The 16,486-nt window shown below is 39.8% G+C and overlaps 1 pseudogene; it reads right to left on the bottom strand.

Annotated features, from left to right (window-relative positions):
• Nucleotides 1-2,679: 2,679 nt before the first annotated feature.
• On the bottom strand, nt 2,680-5,204 carry LOC106725083 (annotated as a pseudogene).
• Nucleotides 5,205-16,486: the final 11,282 nt, after the last annotated feature.

The following is a 16,486-nucleotide window of genomic DNA, read 5'->3' on the forward strand; positions in this document are numbered from 1 at the left end:
TATTCTCTTTCCTCCTAGTTGTAGAACTTCCACTCAGCCAGCCTTCCTGTGGTTCTGGATGATGTCCGTTCCATCTTTTAGTTGTATTTTTGAAGTGGTTGTTCGAGGCAGCAAACTCCAGCGTTAACCTATGCTGCCATCTTGGTTTCCTAAAAGTCTTTCTGCCCATTTTTATTCTTAATGTTTGTGTTTATTCTTGCCTTTCTGTTTCTACTTTTTACAGCAGACCCTTTAGCATTTTTTGCATTGCTGTCTTGGTAATAATAAACTCTCTTAGCCCTTTTTTGTCTGTGAAGCTCCTGATTCCACCTTCAATTTTGAATGATAGCCTTGCAGTGTATAGTATTCTTGAATTCAGTCCCTTGCTTTGCATCACTTTGTATATTTCATTCCATTCCCTTCTGGCCTGGTGTGTTTCTGTTGAAAAATCAGCTGATATTCTAATAGGAGCTCCCTTATAAGTAACTTTCTGTCTCTCTCTGGAAGCCTTTAAGATTCTTACTTTGTCATTGGAGCTTGCCAATTTAATTATGATGTGTCTTGGTGTCGGTCTTTTGGGGTTCATCTTGTTTGGGACTCTATGTGCTTCTTGGACTTGTGTAGTTTCTTTCTTGCCAGTATCAGGGAAGTTTTCTGTCATTATTTCTTCAAACAGGTTTTCTATTCCTTGCTTCTCCTCCTCTCCTTCTGGTATCCCTATTAAGTGAATATTGTTTTGTTTTGCGTTGTCCCAAAGCTCCCTTAGGTTCTCCTCTTGCTTTTTAAGTTTTTTTTCCAGTTGCTCCTGTGTTTGTGTGTTTTTTCCTACCTTGTCTTCTAATTCGCTGATGTGGTCCTCAGCCTCTTCTAGTCTGCTGTTTAAGCCTTCCATTGTGTTCTTTATTGCAGCTATGTCGTTCTTTATTTCCTCTTGGTTCCTTTTCATGTTGGTGACATTCTCATTCAGCTCCTTATAATTCTCATTGAGTTGTGTGTATTTGTCATCCAGCCCTTTGAGCATCCTTATAACCATTACTCTGAATTCTATATCTGATATGTTGCTAGCCTCAGTTTCATTTAACTCCCTTTATGGTGATTTTTCTTTTTCTTTCTTTTGGGGATTGCTTTTTTGTCTTCCCATGTTTTGCTGTAATGTTTATATTGTAGATCCGATTGCTTTGCTACCCAGGTTCTTTTGGGGATGGTGCTATTGGTGTGATCTCTCAGGTTTCCTGGGCTTGGTAATCTAGCGTAGCTCCCTACTTGAGCTATTTGGGTTCTCTTGATGTAGGCCTGTGAGCTGGAAATGTGCAACTGCGGTGTCTAGAAGTCAGCAGCAGCCATGGAAGGGGGTGTCTCAATTTCTGCTGTCTTATGTCCTTGGTTGAAGTTGTATGTGCCCAGTGGAGACTCACAGTGGCACTAGAAAAGCATGCCACTGTAGTGTCCAGAGTTCTGCAGCTGTGGGGTGGGCAGACTCAGTTTTTCCTGCTGCACTTGTGGTGGATAGGCACACACTCCCAGTGGCGGCTCACAGGGGCACCAGCAGTGCATTTGCCAGCATAGCTTACTGAAGCACTCTGAAGGGCCCTGGCACTGAAGCCACATAATTGAGGCATCTGTGGGCAGGTATCCAGGGCGAGTGAGTTCAGAATTTCTACTGCTGGGGGGAGTGCGTCCCTGTTTGTCCAAGATCGCACCTAGCAGGGGCTCGCAGGGGCTCCCGAGCGCCCTGTGGATAAATGGGCTCTGAGTGCCTGCTCATTGGAAATGCATGACTGTGGCAGTGAGTTTGCCAGTGCAGAGCTCTGACACACTCTGAGGGGCCCTGGTGCTAAAGATGCGTAGGTGGGTTGTCTGTGAGCATTTATTCAGGAAGAGGGAATTCAGAATTTCTACTGCGTGGCAGAGCGCCCTTGTCTGTTCAAAATCACACCCAGCAGGGGTTCACAGCGCCATCCAAGAACTGCCTATGTAGTGGTGTGCCCTGGAAGTCTCGGCGCGCTGGAAATGTGCGGATGTTGGAAATGCAAGAATATTGGAAATGCAAGAATGTGGTGTCTGGAGTTCTGCCGCCAGGGAGGGGGGAAGTTGCACTTACTGCTGTGGGAGTGGTGCACCTTTGGAGGTGGAGGTCCCAGGGTCCACGGGTCTGTGGGTGGTACAGCAGGATTTTGGCTGGAGTGGCTGCTGGGTCGCAGGCAGTGTCCAAGGCCTGTCTGGGTGGTGGTGCTGATGAGTTCCTAGAAGAGGCCACTCTCCCCTTCAAGATGGTGTAGGCTCTGTGCCTGAATCCTGCAATCTGGGGAGTGCCTGCTCTCCTTCTCCTTCTCCTTCTCCTTCTCCTTCTCCTTCTCCTTCTCCTTCTCCTTCTCCTTCTCCTTCTCCTTCTCCTTCTCCTTCTCCTTCTCCTTCTCCTTCTCCTTCTCCTTCTCCTTCTCCTTCTCCTTCTCCTTCTCCTTCTCCTTCTCCTTCTCCTTCTCCTTCTCCTTCTCCTTCTCCTTCTCCTTCTCCTTCTCCTTCTCCTTCTCCTTCTCCTTCTCCTTCTCCTTCTCCTTCTCCTTCTCCTTCTCCTTCTCCTTCTCCTTCTCCTTCTCCTTCTCCTTCTCCTTCTCCTTCTCCTTCTCCTTCTCCTTCTCCTTCTCCTTCTCCTTCTCCTTCTCCTTCTCCTTCTCCTCCTCCTTCTCCTCCTCCTTCTTCTTTTTGTATCCAAAATGTGTTTATTGGGATGGTTTCCCACTCATCTTGATTTGAGGTGATTTTGGTGCTGCTTCCTTCTGAAGGAGCATCCTTCTGTAAGCCTTGCTTTTCCTCCTGTTGGCTGACAGTGAACAGTGGAGCAATCAACACAGTAGCAATCAAAACTACTGTTTGTGCATGACTAAAGACGGTGGTGATTTTATAGCATCCTGGGCATTTTACATCCATGAAGTAAGAACGGGGACTCTGCACCAGGTACTACTACTTGTGTTTCCTCTTCTCCTCTTCTGGAGAGGGATGGAGGAGATCCTTTCCGAGCTGGGAGAGCTTGCCCTGGCTGGGCCTGGTGTTTGTGCAACTTGACTGCCATCTTATCTCCTCTTAGCTCCCATCTATGCAGCCCCCGCCTCCCACCTCTGCAGGCCTCTGCAGTCCCTGTGGTTAATGTCCTAGGGCCAGTGGTCGGCAAACTCATTAGCCAACAGAGCCAAATATCAACAGTACAATGATTGAAATTTATTTGAGAGCCAAATTTTTTAAACTTAAACTATATAGGTAGGTACATTGTTATTAACTTAATTAGGGTACTCCTAAGGCTTAGTAAGAGCCACACTCAAGGGGCCAAAGAGCCACATGTGGCTCGCGAGCCGCAGTTTGCCGACCACGGTGACCTAGGCAATTCGGAGGGCAAGTGAGGCCCTCTGCAATCTGAAACCAGTGTGAAGGAAGCATGTGGACAGAAGAGCAAGATCTCTGCTGAAACCTGCACCAAGGAACTCACAGGTATATTGTCGTGGGGAGGTCATCACAACCTGAAAGGCTGGTGTATGATCTTTCTCAAGTAATGCTGGATCTAATTTGCTAGAATTTTGTTGAGGATTTTAGCATTTATATTCATTACAATTTTGGCCTGGAATTCTCTTTCTTTGTAGTGTCTTTATCTGGTTTTGGGATTAGGGTTATGCTGGCTTCATAGAAAGAGCTTGGGCATGTGCCTTCCTCTTGAATTTTTTGGAATAGAGTGAGGAGGATAGGTATTAGTTCTTTGAATCTTTGGTAAAACTCTTCTGTGAAGCTGCCTGGCCCAGGGCTTTTGTTTGCTGGAAGTTTTTTGGATACTGATTCAATTTCATCTGTTGTTATCAGCCTATTCAGGTTTTTTGCTTCTTCTTGATTGAGTTTTGGAAGATGGTGTTTTTCTAGGAATATGTCCATTTTGTTTGTTGTCTAGTTTGTTGGAGTAGAGTTGTTTGTAGTATTTTTTTTCTACAGTCCTTTGTATGTTTGTGGGGTCTTTCATTTCTGATTTTGTTTACTTGTGTTCTCTCTCTTCGTTTCCTGGTGAGCCTGGCTAGAGGTCCTTCCATCTTGTTTATCCTTGGTTTTATTGGTCTTTTGAACTTTTTTTGTCTCTATGTGATTTATTTCTGCTCTGGTCTTTATTATTTCCTTCCTTCTGCTTACCCTGGGCTTTTCTTGTTGCTCTCTTTCTAATTCTTTAAGTTGTAGGGTTAGATAATTTATTACCAGTGTTTCTTGTTTTTTGAGGTAGGCCTGTGGAGCGATGAACTTCCCTCTCAGGACTGCTTTCATTGTGTCCCATAGATTTGGATTGTTGTGTTTTCATTGTTATTTGCTTCCAGGATGCTTTTATTTCTTTTTTAACCTCTTTGGTAACCCAATCATTGTTTAATAGCATGCTGTTTAGCTTCTAAGTATTTGATTTTTTAAAAAAAATTATTTTTATTGTAGTTGATTTCTAATTTTAGGCCATTGAGATATGAGAAGATGCTTGATATGATTTCTATCCTCTTGAATTAGAAGAGACTTATTTGTGTCCTAATATGTGGTCTATCTTTGAAAATGTCCCATGTGCATTTGAGAAGAATGTGTATTTCTTTCAGGTGAAATGTTCTGATAATGTCAATTAGCTCCATCTGATCTAGTGAGTTGTTTAGGATTGCTGTTGTTGATTTTTTTGTCTAGAAGATTTATCCAGTGATGTCAATGAGGTATTAAAGACCCCTACTATGATTCTATTGCTGCCAATCTCTCCCTTGATATCTTTCAGAAGTTGTTTTATGTATTTGGGTGCTTCTGCATTGGGTGCATGTATGTTTATCAGAGTTATTTCCTCTTGTTGTATCAGTCCCTTTAGTATTATGAAGTGGCCTTCCTTCTTGTATGGCCTTCATTTTGAGGTCTAATTTGTCAGATATAAGTATTGCTACCTCAGCTTTCTTTTTCATTTCTCTTTGCCTAAAAATTTTTTTTCATCCCTTCACTTTCAGTCTGTGTGCATCCTTTGTTATGAGGTGGGTCTCTTATAGACAACATATATATGGGTCATGTTTTCTTATCTATTCAGCCACTCTATGTCTTTTGATTGGAGCATTTAATCCATTTACATTTAAATTTATTATTGATAGGTACTTGTTTGTTGCCATTTTTATTCTTTATGCCTATGTTTCTTCTCCCCTTTCTATTTCTTATTTTTACAGTAGTCCTTTTAACATTTCTTCCATTGCTGACTTGGTTAAATTTTATGTATAGTTGTGAGGTAAGGTTAGACATTCATGCACCCACAAACACACACAAACACACATTTATAGCCATGGAGAGTTCCAGCACTGTTTGTTGAAAATGCAATGCTTTCCCCCATTACCATGGCACCTTTGTGAAAATCAATTGACCTCTTATTTATAGGTCTCTTTAAATACTTTTATTTTTTTCATTGATCTATGTATCTATTCTTCCACATATTCCACACTCTTTTAATTTCTGAAACTTTAGAGTAATTCCTTCTCATTGTGGTAAAATAAATATGCTATTTATCATTTTAACCATTTAACTTTACAATTAAGTGGCATTAAATACATTCATAATGAATATAATCATCACCATTATCTATGCCCCAAACTTTTTCATCATCCCAATACAAACTCTGTACCATAAAACACAAAAAATGTTGCGGGATTATTATTGGAGTTGCATTGAACCTATACATAATTTAGGGGAAATTTATTTATTGAGACTTTTTAGTCTTCTTATTCATGTCTGTTGAATATGTCTACATTTTATTACATCTTTTATTTCTCTCAGCAATATTTTGTAGTTTTCAGTGGATAAGTCTTGTGCATATTTTGTTAAAGTTTTCCCTAAGTATTTCATGATTTTTATTGTCATTTACGTGGTATTTAAAATTTTTATTTGCCATATATCCATTATTACACATAGAAACATTTAGTTTATATCTACTATACCATCTAAATATTTACCATCTGCCATCACACTATGCTACATCACAAGTCATATGCTACATATGATTTTGTACTCATTGTTTGCTCAATGTGGATTTTGACTCCTACTTATTTCATGTTTTGTTTTGTTTTGTTGTTTCCCTGACAAATTTTTACTCATCAAAATATAGATCAAATACCGCCTCTTCTATGAAGCATTTCCTGGCTCTCTCAGAATTAGGTTATCTTCTGAGTTCCCATAAAGCACTTAGTAGCTATTTACATAATAGTATTTGCTAAACTATATTGTTATCTATTTATATGTTGGTCTACCTATAATTGTGAGCACCTTATGGGAAAACCCACATCTAATTATTTTTGATCTCCAGCATCTAGTAGGTGATCAATAAATAAATAAACCAGAATATATGAATATTGACTGGATAAATTAAAATGCTTTATAGGATTTATAATGTTAAGTTATGGGAAGACTTTCAGATTATCTTAATCAAATTCTCCTATTCAATATTTGAGATAATAGATGGTTATAACTTGTCCAAAATAAAACCAATGAGTTGATGGTAAAGACAGTACTGGTATTCATTTTCTTATTCCTCATGTAGTTGTTATTCCCTGTCTGTCTTAAGGCAGAGATGAAAATAATTTGGGTATACAAAAAGGAAAACATAAAAGACGATTGTTAAATTAATGTTTACCCCACCCCTTGGTTTTATAGATTGTCTTTTTCTTGCCTTTGGATGTTACTCAAAAGAATGAATTATCTACAACAGAAGAAGATGCTATAATACAATTTGACTTTCAAGAAGAGTGTTTCAGGGATGAATCAACAGGAAAGATGCAACCTGTTTTCTTTGGAGGCTATACTTTCTTCAAATTAAGAGTCTCAAGAAATCCCTTAACCATCCATCATCCAGAAAAGAGAGGCAGTAATAATTGCTGCACAACTTCTTTATCTGAGTCAGATGAACAACAGAAAAATATCCCTCCTTCTTTAAGACCTTACGAGACTGATACTGAGCAGCAACCTTTGTCTGTCATATTAGAGAAAAGGCCCTCAGAAGAAACTGGACACAATGAACAAATAAATGATGAAGATCAACATTTTGCTATTGAACAACCTCCAGAAATGCAAACACAATCAATGCAGGCTAACTCCTTGACACCCCAAGTTTTTCCATCCAATTCTGTAAAAAGTCTTGAAGCATTACCACGACCTGACTTGTCATCTCAAGATCTGTTAGTAAAAGCCTCGCTATCTGAAACCCCACCATCCCATGTTACACAGTCTCATGACACAGAAACTGAAGATATGCCATCCCAAGACATACCATCTTCAAACACACCATCCCAAGACATGTCTTCCCAAGATATGCCATACCAAGACATACAATTACAAAACATGCCTTCCCAAGAAAAGCTTTCCCAAGTACAAGTTCTGCCGCCACTACAAGCCATGCTATTTGAAGCCCCAACATTCTTGTCTCATGATTTGGTATCTGAAGATATGATACCCCAAAGCACACAATCCAAGGACATACAATCTCAAAATATGCCTTCCCAAGATATGCTTTCCAGAGTACAAGTTCTGCCACAATCCATGCTATCTGAAGCCCAACATTCTTGTCTTATGATTTGGTATCCGAAGATATAGCACCACAAAACATACAATCCCCAGACACACAATCCAAGGACATACAATCTCAAAACATGCCTTCCCAAGATAGGCTTTCTCCAGTACAAGTTCTGCCACAATCCATGCTATCTGAAGGCCCAACATTCTTTTCCCCTTCCCAAGATAAGCTTTCCCGAGTACAAGTTCTGCCACAATCCATGCTATCTGAAGGCCCAACATTCTTTTCCCCTTCCCAAGATAAGCTTTCCCGAGTACAAGTTCTGCCACAATCCATGCTATCTGAAGGCCCAACATTCTTTTCCCCTTCCCAAGATAAGCTTTCCCGAGTACAAGTTCTGCCACAATCCATGCTATCTGAAGGCCCAACATTCTTTTCCCCTTCCCAAGATAAGCTTTCCCGAGTACAAGTTCTGCCACAATCCATGCTATCTGAAGGCCCAACATTCTTTTCCCCTTCCCAAGATAAGCTTTCCCGAGTACAAGTTCTGCCACAATCCATGCTATCTGAAGGCCCAACATTCTTTTCCCCTTCCCAAGATAAGCTTTCCCGAGTACAAGTTCTGCCACAATCCATGCTATCTGAAGGCCCAACATTCTTTTCCCCTTCCCAAGATAAGCTTTCCCGAGTACAAGTTCTGCCACAATCCATGCTATCTGAAGGCCCAACATTCTTTTCCCCTTCCCAAGATAAGCTTTCCCGAGTACAAGTTCTGCCACAATCCATGCTATCTGAAGGCCCAACATTCTTTTCCCCTTCCCAAGATAAGCTTTCCCGAGTACAAGTTCTGCCACAATCCATGCTATCTGAAGGCCCAACATTCTTTTCCCCTTCCCAAGATAAGCTTTCCCGAGTACAAGTTCTGCCACAATCCATGCTATCTGAAGGCCCAACATTCTTTTCCCCTTCCCAAGATAAGCTTTCCCGAGTACAAGTTCTGCCACAATCCATGCTATCTGAAGGCCCAACATTCTTTTCCCCTTCCCAAGATAAGCTTTCCCGAGTACAAGTTCTGCCACAATCCATGCTATCTGAAGGCCCAACATTCTTTTCCCCTTCCCAAGATAAGCTTTCCCGAGTACAAGTTCTGCCACAATCCATGCTATCTGAAGGCCCAACATTCTTTTCCCCTTCCCAAGATAAGCTTTCCCGAGTACAAGTTCTGCCACAATCCATGCTATCTGAAGGCCCAACATTCTTTTCCCCTTCCCAAGATAAGCTTTCCCGAGTACAAGTTCTGCCACAATCCATGCTATCTGAAGGCCCAACATTCTTTTCCCCTTCCCAAGATAAGCTTTCCCGAGTACAAGTTCTGCCACAATCCATGCTATCTGAAGGCCCAACATTCTTTTCCCCTTCCCAAGATAAGCTTTCCCGAGTACAAGTTCTGCCACAATCCATGCTATCTGAAGGCCCAACATTCTTTTCCCCTTCCCAAGATAAGCTTTCCCGAGTACAAGTTCTGCCACAATCCATGCTATCTGAAGGCCCAACATTCTTTTCCCCTTCCCAAGATAAGCTTTCCCGAGTACAAGTTCTGCCACAATCCATGCTATCTGAAGGCCCAACATTCTTTTCCCCTTCCCAAGATAAGCTTTCCCGAGTACAAGTTCTGCCACAATCCATGCTATCTGAAGGCCCAACATTCTTTTCCCCTTCCCAAGATAAGCTTTCCCGAGTACAAGTTCTGCCACAATCCATGCTATCTGAAGGCCCAACATTCTTTTCCCCTTCCCAAGATAAGCTTTCCCGAGTACAAGTTCTGCCACAATCCATGCTATCTGAAGGCCCAACATTCTTTTCCCCTTCCCAAGATAAGCTTTCCCGAGTACAAGTTCTGCCACAATCCATGCTATCTGAAGGCCCAACATTCTTTTCCCCTTCCCAAGATAAGCTTTCCCGAGTACAAGTTCTGCCACAATCCATGCTATCTGAAGGCCCAACATTCTTTTCCCCTTCCCAAGATAAGCTTTCCCGAGTACAAGTTCTGCCACAATCCATGCTATCTGAAGGCCCAACATTCTTTTCCCCTTCCCAAGATAAGCTTTCCCGAGTACAAGTTCTGCCACAATCCATGCTATATGAAGCCCCAACATTCCATGTCACACAGGACCTGTTATCCGAAGCCATGCAAATTGAAGCCCAAACATTCCATTCTATGCAGGCCATTAGTGTACAACACCTAGAACAGCAATCCCTGGATCTTCAACTTCAAAATATCCAACATCAAGACCAGCAATTTACAAGGGTATCATATCAAGACCTTCAATCAGAAGTCAAGTTACTGACCGAAGAATGGAAATTTAAGGAGAAACACCACCAAATCAGGAAATCCACCAAGCAGATTTCCTTCGACCTGCATAAAAAACATTCAAGAAAGAAATCTATGGATTTACCAATCCAAGACCAGCAACCCCCAAGGAAGAAATCCTTAGACCAGCAAATCAAAGGCTGGCTATCCCCAAAGAGGCACTCCATAGATAAGCAAGATAAGCAAGTTCAAGTTAAGCGATTCTCAGATCAGCAAACTGAAGACCAGCCGGCCCAAGGAAAGCAATCCCTAAAGCAACAATACCAAAACTTGCAAGGTGAAAACCAGCACAGCAAAGAGGAGAAATCCCTTACAAAACAAATCCAATTTCAACAAACTCAAGACCTGCAGGTTCAAGAGGAGAAATCCTCAAAGCAGCAAGGTGAACATCTGCAATCCCAAATTCAGAAACACCAAGACTGGCAATCTTTAGGCCAACAATCCCAAGACTGGGAAACTCAATCATTAGGCCAACAATCCCAAGACTGGATAAACAAAGATCATAAAGCACAAGAAAGCAATTTTGAAATGAAACGTTCCATAAATTGGGAATCCCACTCCACGCAAACCCAAGATATATTAGAGAAAGAATTCCTAATGCAGAAAGTTATATTCAAACAGACCAAAGCTTTGCAAACTGACATCATACCTCAACATCACCTTGATCAGCAATTACAAGATAAGAGCCAACAAAACTTTCGATCCACAGCTATCAAAAAAGAAGATATGCAAATAACCACTAGACCAACAAAAGACAATATGCAAATAAGCACTATACAAACAAAAGACATCAGATTGGTAGAAATGAAAAGTCTATGCCAAAATTCAAGTGATGTGCTATCAGAAGATATGAAGCCAGAATTTCATCATTGCTCCTGCCAAAGTTCAGTACATGATGAATCTTCCACCTGTGAAGGCTCAGAACAAGATGTGCAACAAAATACTTCAACTAGTTCAACTTCATACAAAGAAGATCCAACCTTAACCTCATGTTATCCAAAGGATCAACAGCAATCTGAAGACTCTGACTAACTTGCAGAATCTACCCAAATACCACACTGCTCCCAATTATGGAACCAAATTGGGGAAAAACAATATAGTCACCTCCTGTATTCTCAAGTGGTGTTGCTAGCTTATTCACTCACCAGAAAATGTAGGGCATGCAGAACACTCAAAGGATTTGTCCTTAAATAAAAAAAAATGACAACAAATATTAATACTATTTCAGAACTTTCTGGGGGTAAAGGAATAATTCACATTTAAATTCTTTGTTATCAATGTTAGTGTTTCAATTTATGATCAGCAATTCATTTTACAACTTAATATTTAGTGGACTTATTTTTCTATGATGTTGATATTTTTTGCCTTTTCCTCTATGTATTATAGGGGCTTAGCACATCAACCAGGAGGAAGTCTATGCAGGCTCTAAGGGCTAAAGAACCAAAAGAGTCAGCAAAGAACAAAAATTAACTCCACCATTCCTCTATTTTGCTGTTCCCAATTACCCAATTTAATCCCTCCTCCCCAAATCTATGTTGAGGATATATACTCTAAGTTTGTTTAATTATTAATGGGATAACATGGTAATGAGGACATAATGTGGTATAGGGAGAGAATAAAACACACCTAGAGATGGGGAAGTAGGAGGTAGATAGAGAAGGATAGAGAATGCAGATGCCATCAAAGTATGAAAGACTGTAATGAGTGAAACTCTAGATCCCTTCCATATGCCTGCACTCACTGCTTCTAACTTCTCAACCCTCATGACATATAATTTCATCCTCAGTAGTCAGAGAAAATTGTGTGAACAAAAGCCATCAGTTACCCTCCATCTTCCAAGCCCAATTACATTTTCCAACCCTCGTTGTCCTTGATCACTTTGATACATTTGGAATTGTTAATCATCCTTCTCTCTGTGACCTTCATCACCCTTGTTGGCTTCTTTGTTTTTTCTCTCCGTTTCAAAAAGTCTAAAATAAGTTTTTCCAGGGGACCTTTCACCAACTTCCTTCTTTTCTGAAATCATATACACTCTTGTAGTTCTCTTATGTTCTTGTGAATAAGCCCCGACTGTCATATCTGTCTTCTACAGAATTCTGCACAAAGGCTTGCTTCCAGCAAGCATTTGATAAATCATTTTTAAAAGCATAAATGGGAGCCTGAATCCTCCACCTAGAGATCAGTGAAGTTATGCGTAGCAAAATAATGAGGCATAGAGTAGAGTTAGAGAGACTGGTTATATGTCCCCTGTCTTTGTCACTGTAGTAAGGATTAGTCTTCTGAGCTTCCCAAGGTGGTTCCATCTTGGTAAGAGCCCTACATGAGTTGCCTCCAGTTTGTGAATGGTTGCCACTTTGTATTCCAATTCCTCTAAATAATACTGATAATTCCCCCTTTTGCTTCTGCTAGATTAGCACACATTTGCATGGTGCTTGTATAATGGCTTTAACTTTTTATCTACACACATAGGTGTTCAGGAAATATATATTTTCAATTTTTAATAAAATTCTTTAAGAATCCAATCCATGTACTCATTCCTGTCCATTCATCACCATACCCATCCAACACACACGCACACACACACACACACACACACACACACACACACGCGCACACACACACACACATTTATGCACACATGCACAAGGGTTCTGGGGGTCTTAAATAGTACAAAGTCATTGGAGAGATGATTCCTGTCATCACTAAGGCGTCCACACCATTTACCACTGAGAAACTCATTGTCACAGTTCACATTGTCCTATGAACTTGATGCTTCTGTACCACACTTGGAAGACAGGGTTTTTCTTTTATTATTGTAAGAATACAGTGCCTCCTAGGGTATAAACTTACAATGTGAAAATGTAAGAATATTAAAAAAAATAATTTCTGAGTTTTTTCATCCCACTGTGAATGATGCTAGGGAGAAAGTCAGAAGCCCCTCATGCCTTTTAGACCCATAGTCGCCTTTCCAATCTGCAAGAATTCCATTTTTCTCTCTCTACTTTTCAGGCATTCTTCCCCTTAACTCCTCTTTCTGAGATATCTAATACAGTCCTGTCAATGAGTTTGGGTCCAGAGTTGACAAAATCAGATGTTTAAGAACCAACAAGGGAATACAATGTAGCTGTTTATAAGACCAGGTTCAAAAGGCTGTAGGGAGCCAGAGCATTCATGATTTACTTAAAAGTAATGTACTTTTAAAAAACTGTCTTATTCTGAACATAATAGGTCTTTCCTAGAATCTATTAGGCTTTTTATTTTGGTAAAATTGGGAAGAATTATTTTCCAATGCTACTAACTTACACCTACAATTCCCAAGAGCACATGGGAGAAATGAGCTCATTATTCACAAAGGCACTTCCATTTGCTGAATTACATATCCCACAGCTAGATTACACTTTTCAGCCCCTTTGCATCTAAGTTGGTGAGAAGGTGACTATCACCAGTGAAGTGCTGCTGAAGTGATGCTCACCACTTCCAGGTTTGATCCCTAAACCCTCTGCATTGTTCTCATAATTTCTCAGGCCCTGACCAGATGCAGAGAATCCAGGACCCAAAGGTGCTCAAATGTTTAGAGAATTAAATCTGGCTCATAAATAATTGCAGAGATTAAATCCATTGCTGATCATTCCATTGGATTGTGACCTATGGTACTAGTCCAAGGAAAACATGAAATTGTTTATTATAGAAGTTACCCTAATCTGAATAATAGTAACTAAGGCAAAAAACTTCAAATCTTGCTCGATCTTGTATTATCTATTGATGTACAACAAATTACCAAAAATGTAGCTGCTTAAAACACCACAAATTTATTATTTCAGTTTCTGTAGGTCAAAAGTACTGGACAACCTGGTTAGATTATTTGCTGTCTCACTTAGCTAAAATCATAGATCTGGCCAGATCTGTGGTTCTGAGGCTTGGGATCCTCCTTAAGCTCATTCATTGTTGGAAGAATTCAGTTTCTTACAGCTGTAGGTTTCTTTGCCCTCTGTCAGCTGGTGGGGTGGGGTGGTATTCTCTGCTTCTAGAACCACCTGCATTTCTTCTCATGTGGTCCCTTCCATCTTTAATCCAGCGCTGGTTAAGTCCTTCTCAAACTTCTACTTTTAAAGTGTCCTGTGATTACATTGGACCCACTCAAATATTCCAGAATAATCTCCCTATTTTAAAGTAAATTTACTAATTTTATCTATAAAGTTCCTCTTGCCATTTAAGCTAATATAGTCATAGGTATGATATCATATTCACAGTCCTGCGAATAAGGGGATGGACTTTTCTTGGAGGCCATAGTTCTTCCTATCACATCCCTGATGAATGATAAAGGGAGAAGAAATATTATTTAATATATTTTGATGCATTATTTTTCCTTTTAATATATTAACTTACCTTGTCACATATGAAACAAAAGTGCAGTAAACCCTTGAACAATATGGCTTTGAACTGTGCAGGTTCACTTATACATATTTTTTTCAATAAATATACAGTCATCCCTCTGTATCACTGAGTTTCACATCTGTGGATTTGATTAGCTGCCGATGAAAAACAGTATTTTCCATTTGCAGTGGGAATCCACAATGTGGAGGGCCAATTGTATGCATTGTTCTGTGGCATTTTATATAAGGGACTTTATCACTTGAAGATTTTGCTATCTGTGTGTGGTGGGTTCTAGAACCAATCCCCTGTAGATATTGAAGGATGACAAAAGTTTTGGGGGAGTCAAAAGTTACATGTGGATTTTTTATTGCATTATGATTGGCATCCCTACCCTCCCTGTTGTCCAAAGGTCTGCTGTAGACAGTTTTTAAGGTTTCAATAATCATAGTTCACATGGTTTAAAAAATTAACTAGTTATACAAAATTATCTTGAATAGCAAGTAACCCCATTTGGAACTCTAAATGTCTCTAATTTAGCAATGTCCCAGACACATATTTTCTGAGTGCCTTTATGTGAAAAAGTTGAGAAACACTGATATTACTATGGAAGATAGAGATTTAACCTTCCCTTTTCCAACACCCAATCACCACACACATGAACATTTCCCTTATCCATTCTCTCTATTAAAGCTCATAATTTGGGGCAGAGAGACATGTACTTATTTGTATTTTTATGACTATGTATGCTATCAGAACTGAGCCATTTAATAATTTGTCCCCCCCCTGAATTGTGTCTTTTTAATTCTTCTTTTGGTTTTGATTTTAACCCCATACTCTCCACTAGTTTTCTAAATCTCTTAAACACATTGACTCATATTCCAGTTTCATCATTTTGAAGGAGTCTGGAGATGCCCAGCGTAATCACCCTCCATTGCTGTACAGAGTTGTCAACTCAGGACCTCTTCTTCTTTTTCATCACCTTAGAATTTTTTCATGGTTTCTTTTAATTTATACATAATTTATCTCTCTCTCTCTCGCTGTGCTCCCTTGATATGAAAAATAAAATAAATACTCCAGTAGCTTTCTCCTCTCATTCTCCATGCATGGATATAACACATTTATTGATTTTAATGTTCCCAATAACTGTTTTCTGGATAATTCTTAAACATAGAAATGAATATATAAATATACTTTATCTTGTTTAACACTTCAATATGTATTTTTTTAACTTTTCAAACCCTGTAAAGTTTTCTTGTCTTTACATTTTGAAGTAACTATAGATTCACTCAAAATTCCTTGAAGCTGCAAAGATAGAGGCTGATGTACCCTTCATCCAACTGCCCAATAGTTAAGTTTGTGCAGATGAAGCACAATATCAAAACCAGGAAATTGACAGTGGAACATTATAGTTAATTAAATCACAGACCTTTTTTAGTGTTTTTCATATTTTATTCTGCATTTATTTGTTTGTGTATTTAGTTGCATACAACTTTATCCTATGTATATGTTTCTGTAACCATTACCATAATCAAGAGATAGAATAGTTTCATAACCACATAAAACTCTTTCATGCTACCTCCTTATAGTAACACCTCACCACCAACCCTATCTCTGTCTCCTGGTAACCACTCATATGTCCTCTCTCCCCATTATTTTTTCCATTTCAAGACTATTGAAATGAAATCATACAATATTTAAGTTCTTGAGACTGAGTTTATTCACTAAGTATAATTTTCTTGAGGCCCATCCATATTTCTGTGTGTGTCAATAGTTCTTTCTCTATCTATCAGAGTTTTCACTTTCTCTGTATGATATATATATCCTATCTAATAAAAGAGAAACATGGTAATTAGCTGTACATCCGCTACCCTTCCCATTGGCTAATCAGGGAGATATGCAAATTAACTGCCAGCCAAGATGGCGGCCGGCAGCCAGGTAGCTTGAAGCGAACAGGGAGGCTTGCTTGCTTCAGTGACGGAGGAAGCCAAGCTTCCCTGCCTGCGCTGCCGGCCTCTGAGCTTGCAGTTTGAAACATTGTTACAAATATAGAAGCTAAACAAAACCCAGAAACCCGCTTTCAGTCAGCCGGGCTTCAGCCAGCAAGACGGCAACATTGTTTCGAATACAGAAGGTAAACAAAGGCCAGAAACCTGCTTTCAGCAGTGGAGGTCTCATAGCTGGAGCCGAGCCTCAGAGCTAAAGCTGGCCCAGAATAAAAAAAAAAAAAAAGG

Source organism: Myotis brandtii, unplaced genomic scaffold (genome assembly GCF_000412655.1).
Source record: "Myotis brandtii unplaced genomic scaffold, ASM41265v1 scaffold1341, whole genome shotgun sequence".
Classification (NCBI taxonomy): domain Eukaryota; kingdom Metazoa; phylum Chordata; class Mammalia; order Chiroptera; family Vespertilionidae; genus Myotis; species Myotis brandtii.